The sequence below is a fragment of the Dendropsophus ebraccatus genome, chromosome 7 (genome assembly GCF_027789765.1).
Source record: "Dendropsophus ebraccatus isolate aDenEbr1 chromosome 7, aDenEbr1.pat, whole genome shotgun sequence".
In the NCBI taxonomy this organism is placed as follows: Eukaryota; Metazoa; Chordata; class Amphibia; order Anura; family Hylidae; genus Dendropsophus; species Dendropsophus ebraccatus.
The window spans coordinates 45,474,240-45,492,293 of record NC_091460.1 but is presented as its reverse complement, the minus strand read 5'-3'; the positions used below and the strand labels follow the sequence as shown (position 1 = coordinate 45,492,293).

The window sequence follows — 18,054 nt, the reverse complement described above, 5'->3', positions numbered from 1 at the left end:
TATTTTTCTGTTGGATTCCACAAGAAATAAGAAGCATATAGAAAAAGGGTCATATAGAGTTTTATGCATTATGTACTATAGCATCATACAACAAAGAGCTATAAATCATTGGGCCTACTTGAACCAGATTTTAATAGCCATATCCATGGTCAGTATTTGTTTGGATTGACAATGTGATGCTATTTTGCATTTGGCATAGCCATAGAGACAGAATTCCAAAAATCATCAATTCAGTATCGGTGAATTTCTTTACGTTACTGGCGGCAAAAAAAATATTTCCCTTCCAACCTTAACTAAATGATGATAGAGTACAGGATAAAACACTCACAGCACATTGACTACGGCTTGTCAATACTGACTGTGCTTAACTAGTAGATTTGCACATGACACATCTTAGACAGTTAATATCTTTGACGTGCAAATAGATGTAAGAAGACATTTACGGAATGAAAAGAGGAGCTGCAGCACGACAGCCGAAACACCTGGGTATCAAAAATATTTAATCACTGTGTAGATTAAATTTCTTAAAGTATATAACAATTCAAAAGGAAAAACATACCTTAGGGTTTTTCTTAGATGAAAGAGCAGAACTTCACTACCTGCACAGTAACTGGAAATTTTTCAACTTCAGACATAGTGATTTCTATATGCGAGTTACAGATTCCTGTGCATGAATATTAGCTACCGTACATCGCTTGCAGTAGTCAATGCTTTTCAGCTAGAGGAAGGTAAAACTAGACATAGCATGTAGCTGTGGACATAGAAAAAGTCAGAATATACCACCAAGCCCAATACATATAGTAGATGTAGCCTCACTACACCACAATACTAAACACAGTTGTTTGACGCCCCACAAGTGTGGCATATGGGCTCAGGATGTGATAAAATTAAAGGGATTTTCTAGGTGATGGGTTGATGACCTATCCTGAAGATCAGATTGATGGTGTGACAGCACCTAATGCCCCTGCCAAGCAGCTGTTTCCTAGAGATGTGGCATTGGAAAAAAAAAACATCAAGAAACAGATGGCTCTATGTATTGTGTAGTGGTCGAATTGGTTACTGCAGCTCAGCTCCTATTCACTTCAATAAGAGAAGAGCTGCAGTAACCCAGCTTAGCCACTACACAATTTATGGAGCTGTCTGCTTCCTGTTCTGTTTCACCGTATATGCTGATGCCACAGTTCTGGCAAACAGCTGATCATCAGGAGTGTTGGATGTTGGCACCCTATCAATCGAATATTCATGAACTACCTTCAGGATATATTATTAATAAATTTAGCCTAGAAAGTCACTTTAAAAATAAATGATACTCACATGCCTTGATCCCATGCCATCCCAGGGATCCTCAGTCCTGACTGAACAGTGCTTCCTTCTTTGCTATCAAGATACAGGAAGTCCCAATTTAGCCAATCACTGGTTCTCCTCAGCTAAGACCAATTGCATGGTCGTGGTGGGAAACTGGAGCAGGTGAGTATTATTTGTGGGCCACAATTTTGTTTTATAAAACAATCCCTTTGAAGATTAAAAATAAATATCTGTGGTCTGTTTCCAGTGGCAACCAAAAATTTATGAAATGTTAAAAAATATATATATTAAGGTATCTGCTGTGTAGACAGTCCTCAACAAATGGCCCTCCTGGCACCTAATACAGGATCAAGAACAGCATCCACCTGATTTTTGACAGTGATGCCCATCCTGTATAGCTTTGCACCCCTTATAGCTACACCCTTCAATGTGATTATTTCAATAAAAAAATTTTATTTTGTAAGGATAAATTTTAGTTTTGTAAGGGGAAGACATCAGTAGGCATAATAATAACCCTCTATCGGACCTCTATGTCAGTCTGATGCTCCTGATCTTTACAATGACAAATTTCTCAACCAACAGCAATGAGAGCGTCCCCGTACTCTGTTCACTCTTGTATTCCTTCCTCTGCTTTCTCTGTAGATATCTTTATATTTTCAGATTCATTTTGTCAGTCACGGAGAATGTAATGGAAAATTCCCAACTAATGAGAGACTCTGTTTTTTTTTCTTTTTCTGCAGTGCAGAAAAAAGTGTGTTCTTTCCTTGGCAAGGAAGAAAAAATTAAACTTGGATGAATGTTATAAATATTATATGCTTGGGGTGCCAGAGGTACCTGGAGTCCTTATGCTTCGATGGGTGGTTTGAAATTAACTCTTTATGGAATTCGTGTTATGGTTGGAAAACATTATAAATACTGCATTAAAACCCCAAAGGCCTCCATGGCTTTCCTGTACATTCTGTATTTTTATTTTTTTCTATTTTACTTTTTTTTTTTTCTTTTTATAAGTTTGGTGCAACAACCATATAGCAAAGAAGGTGGCCTTTACTAAGAAGGTGGCAATCAATTAATTTCAAAAATTTTAAATAAAAAAAGTCCAAGGATTGTTAATTTTAATATATATATATATATATATATATATATACACACACAGCTTTATAACATGACACATATACTAACTAACATATACTTTAGTTTTATGGTATTAAAATATTTTATTTTATTTTAATAGTAGTATATATGTTGATTAGTCATATTAAAGTAAAAGGCTGTAATATTCTATATATTTTTTTTTTTCACTCACCTCTGTAGTAGTACCATCGGCACATTCCTGCCTCATGCTGCTCTCTATTCAGCTTTGCTGTATAGACTAAGACAGTGTTAGCAGAGCCATCTCACTAATCTAAGACACAGTATGTTGATTCCTTATTATTTCCTGATTTCATTCATACTGGGTCACTATAATCTATTAACATTCTGATGACCATTCATTTCTGTACCATTCATTGCAGCTGTCTCAAAGCAAAGGTACCTTGTTGCACGATTTATATACAAAGATTTTTTTCAAATGTAATAAAATAAATAGCTATAAATATGTTTTACGCTAAAACAACTTTTTTTCTGCTACATTTAATTAATTGAAAAAATAAAGGAGAAGTCCGGCGAAAATTTTTATTAAAGTATTGTATTGCCCCCCAAAGGTTATACAAATCACCAATATACACTTATTACAGGAAATGCTTATAAAGTGCTTTTTTCCCTGCACTTACTACTGCATCAAGGCTTCACTTCCTGGATAAAATGGTGATGTCACAACCCGACTCCCAGAGCTGTGCGTGCTGTGGTTACTTGAGAGGATGATGGCAGAGGGACAGTGAGGGACACAGGACACAGGACACTGAGCATCCCTCTGCCATCATCCTCTCCAGCAGCCACAGCCCGCACAGCTCTGGAAGTCGGGTTGTGACATCATCATTTTATCCAGGAAGTGAAGAGGAAAAAAGCAATTTATAAGCATTTCCCGTAATAAGTGTATATTGGTGATTTGTATAACTTTTGGGGGAAAATACAATAATTTATTAAAAATTTTCACGAGACTTCCCCTTTAACCCCATCCTGTCAGTAACATGTATATATACGTTCCTACTGCACATACCCCGTGCAGTAGGAATGTATATACATGTTCCTGACTTCACGGGCTTCTGATGTGTGCGGAAGCGCTGCAGTGAGAGCGGTCCCACACACATCGGTGTGTCTGGGGACGGAGGTAATGAGAGGCAGCTGCGATCCCGCAGCTGCGTCTCATTAACCACTTAAAGGCCGCGATCTATAGCGATCATGGCATTTAAGGTACTCATTGACAGAACAAGCTTCTGTCACTGAGTGATCGGGACCCCAGCAGCCATGCTGCAGGGGTCCCGATTGGTTGTGCCGACAGGCAGGGGTCACTTACCTTCATCCTGTCGGTTCAGCGATTCATGTATAGAGTCTACTTTCAGGCAGGCTCTATACATAGATCGCCGATAACATTGTACTATGCTATGCTATGGCATAGCATAGATCAGTACATGCAAACTATTGATTGCATGTTTTACCGCGATAAAAAGTGTAAAAAAAAGTGTAATAAAAAAAGTTTTTAAAAGTATTAAAAAATACCTTATAAACCCCCTCCTAATAAAAGTTTAAAATACCCCCTTGCCCATTATAAAAAAAAAAAAAATAAATAAACATATTACATATTGTAGCGTGCTAAATTGTCCGTTCTATTAAACTATAACATTATTGTTCCCGCTCTGTGAACGGCGTAAACGGAAAAAAAACACCAGGATTGCTGATTTTAATAAACTATATATCAGAAAAAAATTAATAAAAAGCGATCAAAATGTTTCTGTTACACCAGTATAATATTAATAAAAACAAGAGATCATGGTGCAAAAAATGACACCCAAATTTTATGTCCTCTGCAGGTTAAAGATTCTACAAGTATTCATTTTGTGAATTGTAAAACATGAAACTCTAATTAATGATGTAGCTCTATATTATTCAGTGGAGATCCTCGGTCCGCTTATAACAGTTCTTCTGTATTTCGGATGCTTGCAGAGTCTGGCACAGGTTCACAATAATTCTGGGCTTTTGCTGTCACATGTAATAGGATTTTTTTTTATTAATAAGCTCAACATACTGAGAGGCTGAACAGCTCAGTGGGTTACATAGAAAAAAAAAAAAACATTTGGGCCAAGTATAGAAAAGGATTATGAGGATCATCATTGTTCACCCTCCTCCTCCTCAATGTTCATTATCATCATCATGGCTTATCATCATTGTTCATCATCATCGCTCATCGTCATCATCATTGTTCACTGTCATCACTGCTCATCATCGCCATCATTGTTCATCATCATTATAGTTAATCATCATCATGGTCATTGTTCATCGTCATCATCATTGTTGTTCATCGTCATCATCATCATCATTGTTCGTCATCATCATCATCATCATTGTTCTTTATCATTATCATCTTTCTTCATCATCATAAAACTGTATGCTTATTCCCAAAGTAATGTCTGTTCTTGTTCTTTCTGTTCGGATTCATTATCATTTTTGCAGGAAAAATTAAGAAAAAAAAAAAAGCCTTAGGCCCCGTTCACACAGGACGACTTGCAGAGGAAATCTCGCTGCGAGTTTTGAAGCGAGATCTGCTACGAGGTAAGGTCCTGGCAGGTCCCTGTAATTACATACTCGCAGCGGTCTGAAAGAGTATGTTATTCAGCCGCCCCCTTAACCACTTAATCAGCTCCCGCTGTATACATTACCTGTCTTCAATCCTTGCTGCACGGGGTCCCGGCTTCCTGCTCTCCCGCCCAGCCAATTAGCTGGGAAACACACTGATTGGCTGGGCGGGAGAGCAGGAAGTCGGGACCTTGTGCAGCAAGGATAGAAGACAAGTAATGTATACAGACAGCGGCAGCCGATTAAGGGGTTAAGGGGTGGCTGAATTACATACTCGAAGCAGTCTTTTAGACTGCTGCGAGTATGTATTCACAGGCACCTGCCAGGACCTTACCTCGTAGCGGATCCCGCTGCAAAACTCACAGCGAGATTTCTGCTGCGAGTCGTCCTGTGTGAAGGTACCCTTAAAGGGGCTGTCCACTTTGGACCTCAAATACTTAATAAAATCATCTGGCTAAATGGTTAGATCCAAGGGTTGGTGTTCAGTAGTAGAACTAAGTGGGAGAAGAATTTGGTTGTTATGGGATATTAATTACAGCTGTAAGCGTCCTGGCTTCCACCCAATATCTCCTGGGCCGTATTCTTGGTCCAGCAACTCAGTGTACTCTACGGGAGCAGGGACTCATGCCTTATTGTTATTGTTTGTATAGACTTCCAAATCTAAAACAAATCTGATTTGCCAAAGTTGGACTGGAAACAAAACTTGGGAGAGTTGCTCATTACAACTAAAACTAAGATAACTAAGAGTTTATTCAGGAAGCCATAATTTTTCATAATTCTGTTCAGATGGTTAGTAAGCGTTAACAAAACCCGTATCCTTACCATGATGCCATTCTTTCTGTATCCCATTCCCTCTGTGCAGCATTTCCAGGATCAGGGTAGACATGAGGAATTGCCTGCTCAGCCAGTTAGTGATTACAGTGGTGTCCCCCATCTGCCACTGATTGGTTGGATAGGGATTTTCTCATCGCAATCCTGATTGTGGAAGAACTGGGGATCCATAAGAGCTATGGCAGTAGCGGGAAAAGGTAGGTTAGTATAGGTTAACTCTTTCCACCTCCCTAAACAAAATTCTAAAAAAAAAATTGCACCCCAGTTAGCTCTTAAATGGAACAAATCAGCAGAGAATGCTGAAAGATAAGAACCTAAATTGGATCAGGCGATCCCAGGTAGGATAATATGAGCGTTCAACTCCTTCCAGTGCTCCTCACAGAGCGTAGGGATAGCTACTACCTATTTAGCATAGGCTTTTTGAAACGGGGAGTCCATTTTTTCACGGGGTGTTCTTTTAAAGGGGTTGTCTCAGTTTATGTAAAAGGTCTACCAGAAATAGCACCACTTTTATCCATTGCTTCTGTCTGGTATTACAATTGATTCACTTGAAAGCATGGATTTGTTGCAGAATAAACTGGTGGAGTAGCCTATATGAAAGCTCTGGATTATTATACTTGTCAACTATTTTAGGCACCTTTCTAATATTGTAATTACTTGCAGTGTCCCCTTGTAGGATTTGCTACATAGCAAGGACAATGTAAGAGCCTTCTTGACTGTAAAGATCTTAAAAAAAAAAATATTACATCCAGCTTAGAAAGAAAATAATAGATATAAAAGAAGACGAAAGTCTGGAAAATAAATTGTGGAAATGAATTTAAAGGTGACATCTCTATCATCCTTTCGATTCATTATAACTTTTTTAGTGTATTTTTTGTTTTCAATTAACGCATAAACTTGTCAACCTGTCGCTCATGTAGCGCTTTAAGTTCACGAGATTAAAATATGGTAAACGTCTTAATGAGTTGATATCAAAACATCTCCGAATTGTGAGCAATTAGATGGAAGCTAAGTGCCGCTCTGATTCTTCTGGGTGATTATCAGAGGAGTAGAGAGAGAAGATAGAAACAATAGTAATGTCACTGAATGGCTGGGGACGGAAACAGAGACAAACTGTCCGAATTGTCAATGTTTGTCCAGGTTTGTGACATTTGTTTGTATCTTTATTTGGCACCATCTATTGAAAAACAAAATTCTAAGACAGCATTTACATGTCCGTGATATATACGGTCCCTAAGCTGACCTTATTTCATGGACTGAACTTTTACGGAACATTCTGCATCAGAATTCATTATGTTACATTGGGCGCTGGTCCAGTCTATAGGTCCTCCATCGTATACCTGTAGTCCCCATGTACAATGCAGGGTTCGGTCAATAGGTGTGTAACTTGTATAGCCTCTCCTGCTGAATGGAGTGCCACAGATGTCCTGAAGGTCCTGCAGGAAAAGAAAAAGAAAGAGGGCTGGGGAAGATGGGACCCCCCCCCCCCCCCCCCCCCCCAATGCATCACCGCTCACAGTCAGTCACTTGTATCTCCCAATTCTGTAACGTTACAGCCAGGCTCAGGAATGCCTGTTCAGCCAATCAGTGACTGAGCATTGAACACCTCTACTGTCACCTATTGGCTATGTGGATAGTCCCTGTGGTGAGGACCCAGGAATACCAGGAGATACAGGAGACTCGAGGGTGACAGTGAGTGGTGGAGCTGCATCTTTTGGGGCATTGGGATGGGTAAGTATCACTTCATAATTATGTCCCCATCACCCCCTGCCCTTTTTTCCCTTTTGTCTGGAGTACCCATTATATATTAATCATACTGAAGTATAGGGGCATTGTATAGTATTATTATTAGAAACCCTTATCTATGGAGCTGTTACTTGGTCACTTTATGCTGTAATCAATTGAGCACTACGTGGTGTTTTTTACTAGCCTTTACGTGGTAGTGTTTTTGAGAGTATTCTTGCAGTAAATTAGCATAGCAGCATTGTATAACATTGCTATTAAGAAAATGCTATTTGAGACCATACTGTATGGCACTTGTGGTATGGTTACTTCCACACTGTTGTATGCAGTATAGGTGGATGCCACAAAGTACGGCACAGGGCAAGCAGTATGATCACCTTACAAGAGTTTATTGCAAAGGTGGTCCCAACTAAAGCTGGCTCTCCGTATTTCAATGTGTTCTGTACGAACCTGCTCAGGCCTTCCATTATGCACAAGTAAACCTTAGTAGTAACTTTCTTTTACTTTTTCCTCCTTTGTGTTGTGGTTCAGCACCCCTATTTCTAGTACCTTCTGTGAGCCATGGTGAGTTTTAGCCACAGTGGTGAGCAAGGAAATGGAGCTCCTAAGTTTGTCTGGGTTGATGCTATGTTTTTTTCTTCCCTTTTTTTCATCCATTTTTACCAAAAAATGGATTAAAAAAAACATGGAAAAACTGATGCATTTGTTTTTTTAAATGGACACAAAAATGTGGTCAACCATGTTTTTGTGTACGTTTAAAAAAATGTATGCACACAAATGCTTCAGTTTTTTCATCCATTTTTTCATCAGTTTTTTGCAAATAAAAGAAAAAAAAACAGATTGCAAAAACATGTGAACCCAGCCTTAACGAAGAACCCAGCCTTATGTCTCTATTACCATAATGACAGTGCCTAGAGACACCACACATCATGGCTGCAAATCTTGGTACCAGGATGGCTGGTAAAAAGAGATGAGCGAACCGGTTCGGCCGGTATGGGATCCGGTTCGGATTTTTCCAGAAATCTGAGTCCGATCGGATTCTGATTTTTGGAAATCCGCTCCGATTTCTTTTTTTTCTTGCTTTCTAAAATGGCAGCCGCCATTCTAGAAAGCAGGAAGTGTTCCGGGCGGGAAATGCGCTTTCCCATGATGCCCGGAACACATCCAATCAGCAGGGGTCTTGCACTAGCCCACCCCCTGTGTGACGTCAGTATTGCTTTAAAAGGAGCGGTCTCATGACCGCACCACGCAGTCTGCACAGAGAGAGGAAGGAGGTTGTTACTTGCTGCAGTGCACACAGCTCGTGATTATCAAAACGCTGCTGCTGGTGCTGCTGCTATTGTGTACTACAGGCTACTGAGAAGATATTGTAGGAAAGGAAAGGAAAGATTAGGAAAGCGGAGAGGAGAAACATCTAGTGATTGAGAGAGAAATATAGAGAGGGTGAAAGATAAATAGATTAGACATAGGACAGCAAAGGGTGCACAGAACAAAAACTACTGTACAGATGTACAAGTCCTATACTTCTGGTGTGTATATCACATCCATCTTATCCTGAGAGACAAAAAAAAACCTGGTGCAGGTGTATAGCATAAAAGTCTTTAAAAAGTGCTATACATATAGACAATTTCTATACTTGGACCCTTCTGATAGTGTGTATATCACATCTGTCTTATCCTGACAGACAAAAATACCTGGTGCAGGGCCTTAACTGGCATCCAGGTTGACTACTGGTGTGCCTGCCCTTGCCTCCATGTTGACTACTGCTGCTCCTGTACTGGCCTCCAAGTTGGCTACTGCTGCTCCTGTTTGGCCTCCATGTTGACTATTGCTGCTCCTGCCTGGCCTCCATGTTGGCTACTGCGGCTCCTGCCTGACCTCCATGTTGACTACTGTTGTTCCTGCCTGGCCTCCATGTTGGCTACTGCTGCTCCTGCCTGGCCTCCATGTTGGCTACTGTTGCTGATGCCTGTCCTCCATGTTGACTACTGCTGCTCCGGTACTGGCCTCAAATTACTATTGCTGGACCTCCACTGGCCTCCAATGACTACTGCTGCTCCTTCACTGCATTTGTGACCTTTTTCCTGCATAGACCCAGTAATGGTGAATTTCCTGCATAGACCCTGTAATGGTGAATTTCCTGCATAGACCCTGTAATGGTGAATATTGAAGTCTAAAAAAAGAAAATTGACTTTGAAATATCGAAAAGATAATGATGTTACTGACATGTAGAGCCCTAAATTCAACCAAATACACTACCCCCCTATCATATAGATGCTTTTAACTATGAAATTCGAAGAAATCCGAAATTCGGTTGAACCGAACTTTCCGAAAAAATCCGGAAGTCAGGTCAGAACAAACTTTTAAAAAGTTCGCCCATCTCTACTGGTAAAGCCTAAAGCAATGCCAGCAGGATAGAAAAAGGACAGTGTGTAATATGTACGTACCCCGTGATATACCAGGAGAGACTTCTGGTTGTATACCAAAGTTGACGTGGGTGTTCAAAAATAGAAATATTCCAGTGACATAATATAATTATGAAATGAAACAATCTCCTAATATAATGTACAGATTAATCTTTTTTTTTTAAATACACATTAAGGGGGACATTTACGAAACTTGCGGCAGGGGAGTAGACAAGGGAGAAGGCACAGATGGGCCCCTTCTCCCTGGTGTACGCCTGCCATATCCCCCACTCACTCATTGGGCGGGCAGTGGGGGTTCAGCAAGGTGGAGAGGGGGCGTGGCTTCCTTTGTCGCCTTATTCATCATAATTTACACCTGCTCGCAGGTGTAAATCATGATCCAAGTTTACACCTGCTGTAAGCAGGAGTAGATTTGGTATGCCAGGCACAGGTTCAAGTGCCTCTTAGTGAATTTGGCATGGGGAAAGGGGGCAGGGTCTAATTTAAGACCGGCGTACGAGTCTTCGTAATGCCTCTCCCTAAATGCTATGCTTTATCCCATCTGGTCAAATTTTTCTTAAAATGTAGCTGCCCTGTGATCTGCTGATCGTCACAGGTCACCTGCTATTGCCAGGGAAGCTCCCCGCAGCCGATCATCCTCCCTGCATCATATATAATTCAGCTCTGAATGTCAATGAGTTGATGCAATCCAGGGTCGGTAACAGATAAGTACAGTAAAGTGTCCGTGCAAATACTTATTTCTTTAACCCTGCAGTCTCTTATATATATGTATACTGACCATTGAGTACTTCGAGCTCTATTTTACTCACTTGTTTGCAAAGTAAAGCTATCTTCCCATACAGTCCCAGTTTCTGCAAGTTTTCTGCTTATGTAATTGCATTTCACATCACAAGACAAATCATCAGGACGTTGCATGGCTCTCCTGAGAAATCTGCTCTAGATTTATAGTCATGAGCTACAACAAAATAAGCAGCAATGTAGGACTGAGTCCAAATCTTTTTGTTTCCCTGTAGTCCCCAAACATTTATTACTGGATCTAGAAGTAGGTCCAGTTTATTCATCCTCATGCAGGCAATGAGGCTGAACTGCAATACTAAGCACAGCCTATGGACAGGAGTGGCACTGTCTCTACAAATCATCACGGACTCTTAAGAGCCCTATTACACGGGACGACTATCGTGCGAAAAATCGTTATATCGTTCGAATTTAAACGATAATCGTCCTGTGTAATTGCAGGCAACAATCGAAAAATCGTTCATGTGTTGTTGATCGTTGATTTAGATCTAAACCAAAAATTACTGCTAATCGTTCGCTGTAATTCCACATTCGTTTGCTCAAGTTCCGCATTTGTTCACTAATCGTTCAGTGAAATTGCACATTGTTCATGATTTTGCTGGGATCAGAAGGAGTAAACGATCATAGTACCGATCGCAACTAACGACCATCGTTCTGTGTAATATGGTTAATGATTTCAGGTTAACGATATACAATCTCGTTTGCCGTTAATCGTTAAAAATCACTTCATGTAATAGTACCCTAAAGCCCCTATTCCACAGGGAGATGCAGAGTAGCAAACGAGCTATGTCGTTCCTCGCTCGCTGCCGCCACTATTTCGCACAGCAGAAGGGAGCAGGTGAGTCGTGAGGGGGGGCCATGGGGAGCTGGGGGGGGCTGTTCAGGTGATTGCCGGATCGTCCAGGCAGCCCATAGCATACAGCAGCGGTCTGCTGCTGCCGCTCCTATTCCAGGAGTGATGGCAGCAGATCGTTGCTGTATCAGTCGTTTGTTTTTCAACATGCTTGAAAGCCAAACGACTGCACAATCAGCCGACATGAACGATGTCGGCTGATTGTTGGCTTGTATTCCACGGGACGATTATTGGCCGGGTACGGCCAATATCGGCCAAGTACGGCTGATATCGGCCGGGTACGGCCAATGTTCGTTCAGTGGAAGAGGGCCTTAAGAAATAATTTATGTCCTTCCATTTATAGCAACCACTTTGGCTATGTACATACACAGAGCAGGGACCAGAAGAACATACAGTAATTGAAACCTGCAGAAACCATGTTACACGGCAGCGTATCACCCTAATGTATGGTTGTTTACATTGTCGCCTCTTATTTATTTATGAGCTGTCTTGGGATGTTGTTGCGGTGTAATGTAGTCTGGGAACACTTTAGTGCTATCCTCCGGTGAGAGTGTACCGTGTTTTCATATGTAAAGTACCGTCTCTAATTATATGCTACATTGTGGTAGTTTAGTGCTGTCTGCAAATTTACCGGCATGCTAATGTTGTCTACAAATGCAAGGTCCTGTCAGCAAATTACATATTATAATATATTCTCCCTCCTGCACTGGGGGTTTTGCATTCTCTTTTTTACAAGAATACATTTAGGTTTGTATGTGTATGGCTGTCTGGATATATTACATCGCTATCTGCCAAAGCGGTACAATTACAGAGATAGCGATACCTGTACAAGATAGGAACATATAGGATGCGAGGAGCTGATGTGATGGACACAGCCAGAACATTGTGGATGGAAAAAATATGAAAAATTTAATTTTTAATTTTTTTAATTTTACAGTATTTGATATAAGGAAATAATTTCTAAGAAAAAAAGGCATTCCAGTGTCCTAGCAATTAAAAAACTATATATATATATATATATATATATATATATATATACTGTATTCAGTGCCAACAGCACTGTACTCCGACCCAGGAAGTCTGCCTCACCTTCCAAATTATAGCAGATCTACTTCAGGCTGGGGCTTGCATCAGGGGACAGGACTGTGGAGGTAATCGCTCCATAGCTGTAACCCCTCTCTCCCCGGACAGAGAGCGCTGCATGTATGTGCCCACATCTGCCCTGCTCATTCCTTCATACTCCCTGCAGTCTCTATTAGTCCTTGTGTTTCCCATCCTCTCCATTACTGTACAGCAGTACTTCCCAACCTTTTCCACCTCGGGGCACCCCTTGGGAAAAAAAATTAGCTCGGGGCACCCCTACTAAATAATGTTCTACAAAATAGGAAAACGGTCATACAGTGACTCACAGGTGACGTCTTCTTTGATCTGAGGCGTCACTTTCCCTTTTCCTCTCCATCCGGCCCAGACCTCCATGTTGATTCCTTCCAGATATGTTTCATATTTTCAGAACCTGCGAGACAAACAATTTAGGCTCCGCACATTTCTAGCAACTTCCTTTCCTTTCTCCCTCCTGTAGGCTCCCAAAGTAACTGCGCTGTTTGGTGTTATGTGCAGTAAAGCGAGTAGGAATAGGGGATGCCCCCTGTATGTAGGATCCCCTGCTGAGCCCCCTGTATGTAGGATCCCCTGCTGTGCCCCCATGAGCTAATAATGCCCCCAGAGGTGCCCCCATGAGCTAATAATGCCCCCAGAGGTGACCCCATGAACTAATAATGCCCCCAGAGGTGCCCCCATGAACTAATAATGCCCCCAGAGGTGCCCCCATGAGCTAATAATGCCCCCAGAGGTGCCGCCATGAACCAATAATGCCCCCAGAGGTGCCCCCATGAGCTAATAATGCCCCCAGAGGTGACCCCATGAACTAATAATGCCCCCAGAGGTGCCCCCATGAACTAATAATGCCCCCAGAGGTGCCCCCATGAGCTAATAATGCCCCCAGAGGTGCCCCCATGAACTAATAATGCCCCCAGAGGTGCCCCCATGAGCTAATAATGCCCCCAGAGGTGCCCCCATATGCTAATAATGCCCCCAGAGGTTCCCCCATGAACTAATAATGCCGCCAGAGGTGCCGCCATGAGCTAATAATGCCCCCAGAGGTTGCCCCATCAACTAATAATGCCCTCGGAGGTGCCCCCATGAACCAATAATGCCCCCAGAGGTGCCCCCATGAGCTAATAATGCCCCCAGAGGTCCCCCCATGAACTAATAATGCTGCCAGAGGTGCCCCCATGAGCTAATAATTCCCCCAGAGGTGCCCCCATGAACTAACTTTAACAAACATAGGTATCCAATTTTGAGAATAAAATATGTGCATTCCAGAGAAATCCCTTTAAATCCCTATAATGTTCTTTGAGGATAACTGTTCCAAAGTGAAAGGTCCAGCTGTGGCAATTACTTTACATGTATATAGTACAATGAACCCCTTTACAATGGACTTATCTCTTACTAACTGCTCAGCATACACACACATTTCTTCATTCTTTCATTTTAAAATGAAATAATTGTAAATGATTGCCTCCCAATTGACCAACATGAGCAAAACATATCATTTATTAATATCCAATGAGCATACAAAGCAGTAAGTTATTCAGTATATAAACAAACAAAAAAAGCAGGTATCGCTCACCATACTGATCAGATAGGTCCTGGTTAGAGGTGAGCGAACCTCGAGCATGCTCGAGTTCATCTAAACTCCACTAATCAAATGCCACCACTAATCAAATGCCGAACGATCGGGTTCGGATGCACTCGAGCATGCTCGAGGTTCGCTCATCTCTAGTCCTGGTCCAAATCATACAATCAAAATCAAGGAGAGAATGGAGCTCAATGTCTTGTCAGGTAACAAGCAATGAAGAAGATCTAACTTGTTTTTAAAGGAAATTCAGCATGCACGGGTCAAAGGTTTATACTTTTTTTAACCACATTAAAATATTGAAGCACATATGGACCAGACTAAATTAAACAAACTGGAGTGAAGGACATTACTCAAAGAGCGGCAGTAACTGTGAAATTTCAACCATTGCTGGAGTTCCCTCCAGTTCGGATTAAACGAGGTGACTATTGGGTATGAAGTCTTAGGCTCTTATTACACAAGTCGATGGGGGCCCGATGATTATTGTAAACGAGCGACGATCAGCTAGATTGCGCTCTTTTACTGGGCATATTACATGGCCAAATATTCGTTTAGCAAGGGCTGCACGGACATCGTTATCAATGTCCTTGCAGCCCTTGCTTAAACAGTATACATTACCTTCCATGCTCCAGGGCTCCTCTAACGGTCTGCATCTTCCTAAAGTTCTGTGGACTCCGTCACTCGTACCCGCTTGCGGACGTTGGCAGCCATGCAAATCACCACTGCTCCCATAGGCTTCACTCTATGGTTTGGCAGATTCTGCCATCTGCCTGAAGAATGAACCCGCTAATTCTTCGGGCGGAGAGCGGAATCTGGCAAACCATAGAATGAAGCTGCGGAATCCGTAGTGCGCACATACCCTCAGAGCGGCCTGTCTGAGCTAACAGGCTGCTCGGAAGCTGCAGTGCAAGGGACCTGGGAAGAAGCAGACCGCAAGAAGGAGCCCTGGAGCGTGGATGGGTAATATATACGGTTTGCAGAATTGTCATACGCCAGCCACACCTCGCTTTTACATGTAGCAATGCGCTGTCGGTGGCCGATGATTTTAGGTTTGGGCCCAAAGCAATACATAGGCACAAAATAATTTCTGTGTTCCTATCTAAACCATTATAACTTGTTTCCAAAAACTTTCATTCTGAAGTTTGAGCAGCACGTTCCCTTGTGTAACTCTCAGAACGTAGCACTATCATAAGCCCATGCCTTCTTTTACAGCGGAAGAACAATTAAACTTCTAAAGCCGTCTATGCAGACTCCGTCAGTAATCAGGAGTTTGTTTTTAATTTTGCAAATTCGTCACTCTTGCACCTTTTTTATTCGTCTCGCCGCTAATGTACGCTTATAAATTGTCAATATTTCGCTCACATCCCACAGTTTAGGCAGCAATTTTAACAAGTCCCTGCAAGCAGCAGATAGCAGCGGCATATGGAGATTAACTACATAAAGAACCGGTGTCAGCGTGTTTATGGAGTCATTTCATTAGCAATACAAATTTGGTTTCTAATTAAACTTCATCTCCTATTATTTTGAAAAACAATCTCATTCCCAATTTTAAGATGAAGTAATAGGTGCCCACGTTTGCCTTCCACTATTTCACTTGGCCCCTTCCTTTCATTTTCTGAGTAGTAATGTTAGCTCATTTATTACTGATGGGAACTGTGGGTAAATTAGCTTTGGTTCGTCTGAGTGTTTTATCCAGTCTTCGTTTTTTAAGCTGTCCCCCTGCTTCAGTACTTACAGTGGTAACACCATATGTTCCTCTTCTATAGAATGATTAGAAGACGTTTGTAAAGTATTGGAGAACTCTTGTCTGTGAATTTGTTTCTGCTGATTATAACAATGAAAGTGTCCAGGGATGGAGGCCTTGCGCATACTGCCGTACCACAGATCTGGGTTGGGTTGTTTTGTAATGTCCATAGTCTGCTATGGAGGGGAATGAGAAAGATATTTCACCATGTTCCATTACATCTTATATCGTGGAGGTATTACACAGTGGTATTTCCAGTGTATGGATCTACAGCAGGCATGGGGAACCTTCGACCCTCCAGCTGCTGCAAAACTCTCAGGGTGTTATTACACGGGCCGATGGGGGCCCGATATTAACTGTAAACGAACGCTGATCTGCTAGATCGGTGTTCGTTTACTGGGCCTATTACACGGCTCGATTATCGTTTAACATGGGCTGCATGGGCAATGTTACCGATGCCCTTGCAGCCCGTGCTAAACTGGCATACATTACCAATCCATGGTCTGGGGCTCCTCTTGCGGTCTGCTTCTCCCCGGGTCCCCGTAGCTGCAGCTTCAGAGCGTCCCGTCTTAACTGACAGGCCGCTCAGCCAATCACTGGCCGCTGCAGTCCCTGCCTGTAATTGGCTGAGCGGCCTGTCAGCTAAGACAGGACGCTCTGAAGCTGCAGCGCGCCGGACCCGGGGAGAGGCACAGCGCAGGAGGAGCCCTGCACCGTGGATAGGTAATGTATTTACTTTGCTAATCGTCAGCGCTGGTCGTGCACCGCTATTACACGTAGCGATGCGCGGTTGGTAGCCAACAATTATAGATCCAAACCTATATCAATGATCAGCCGATGACAACGATCATCGGCTGATCTTTGTGTTTTTTACTCGGAATGATAATCAGCCAGATAGGGCATATAGTACCCTAATTCCCATCATCCTTGGGCAGCCAAAGCTAAAGCTTTGGCTGCCCAGGGATGATGGGAATTGCAACAGCTGGAGGGCTGGAGGTTCCCCATTCATGATCTAAAGGGATGCCATGTGCTACCATACAGGGTCCATGTGCAAAGCTTTCTTGTGTTTGAATGATTTGTATAAGAAAATGAGTAGAAGGAGAAACTTTAACTGGCTTTGCAGTGTAAAATAGATTGATGGTCAATCCCCTGCCCCTGCCAATCAGCTAGTGTGTGCGCTACCCAGAGGTGGTGGTATGGAACTGCATGTCAGCTCACATTTAAGCCAAGGAGTTGAGCTGCAATTACAGGTCCCACCACTAGAGACTCTGTTCACTGTGTGCAGGTACCCAACAGCTGATCAACAGGTGTACCCTATGGCAGCACCCTGCCGATCAGTGATGCATAAGCTATCCTGTGGAGAGCTCATCGGTCCATTTTAGCTAGAAACCTTCCTTAAGTTATCTCCTGACAGCTACTCTTGCACCCTTATTGAAATCTATGCCAGCTCTGGGCTGGCAGAGATTTCAGCCTCATTTTATGCCTGCATTAATTTATCCCAGGAAGACTGTAGGCCCCCTTAAGGTCATGTTAAGCCCCCTGCCACCTCCCCCAGCAAGCAGGGCAAACGTTGCAAATCTTTGCCCAAGAATTTGCAACTTTTTGCCTGGCCTATGTGTGGCTCATGTTCCTCCCATAATGTGTCTATTTAGAGCTATAGGGAAGAGTTGCACAATGTTTTTGAGTTTTTGCACACACACAAAAAAAAGGCATCTTTGTGCCACTCTGCAATAATGCAGGGAACGATAAATTCCCCCCTCATAGTGTTCGTATATATGTATATCTATGCCAGCCAGGATGCTAGTAGAGCAGTGGTCAGTAACCTAGGCAACAAGCTGTCAACAAGGAGAGGGAAAGAGGGAAACGAGGCAAGTTTGCTAAATGCATGTATTCATTGTGATAAGTCCAACAAGTTTTAGAGTATGTTTTGATG

At 42.3% G+C, this 18,054-nt stretch overlaps 1 protein-coding gene across 5 annotated transcripts in view; it reads left to right on the top strand.

Moving 5' to 3' along the window:
• The window catches only part of LDB2 (LIM domain binding 2), a 263,357-nt gene that overhangs the window by 155,678 nt on the left and 89,625 nt on the right, over window positions 1-18,054 (top strand). The window lies entirely within an intron of this gene.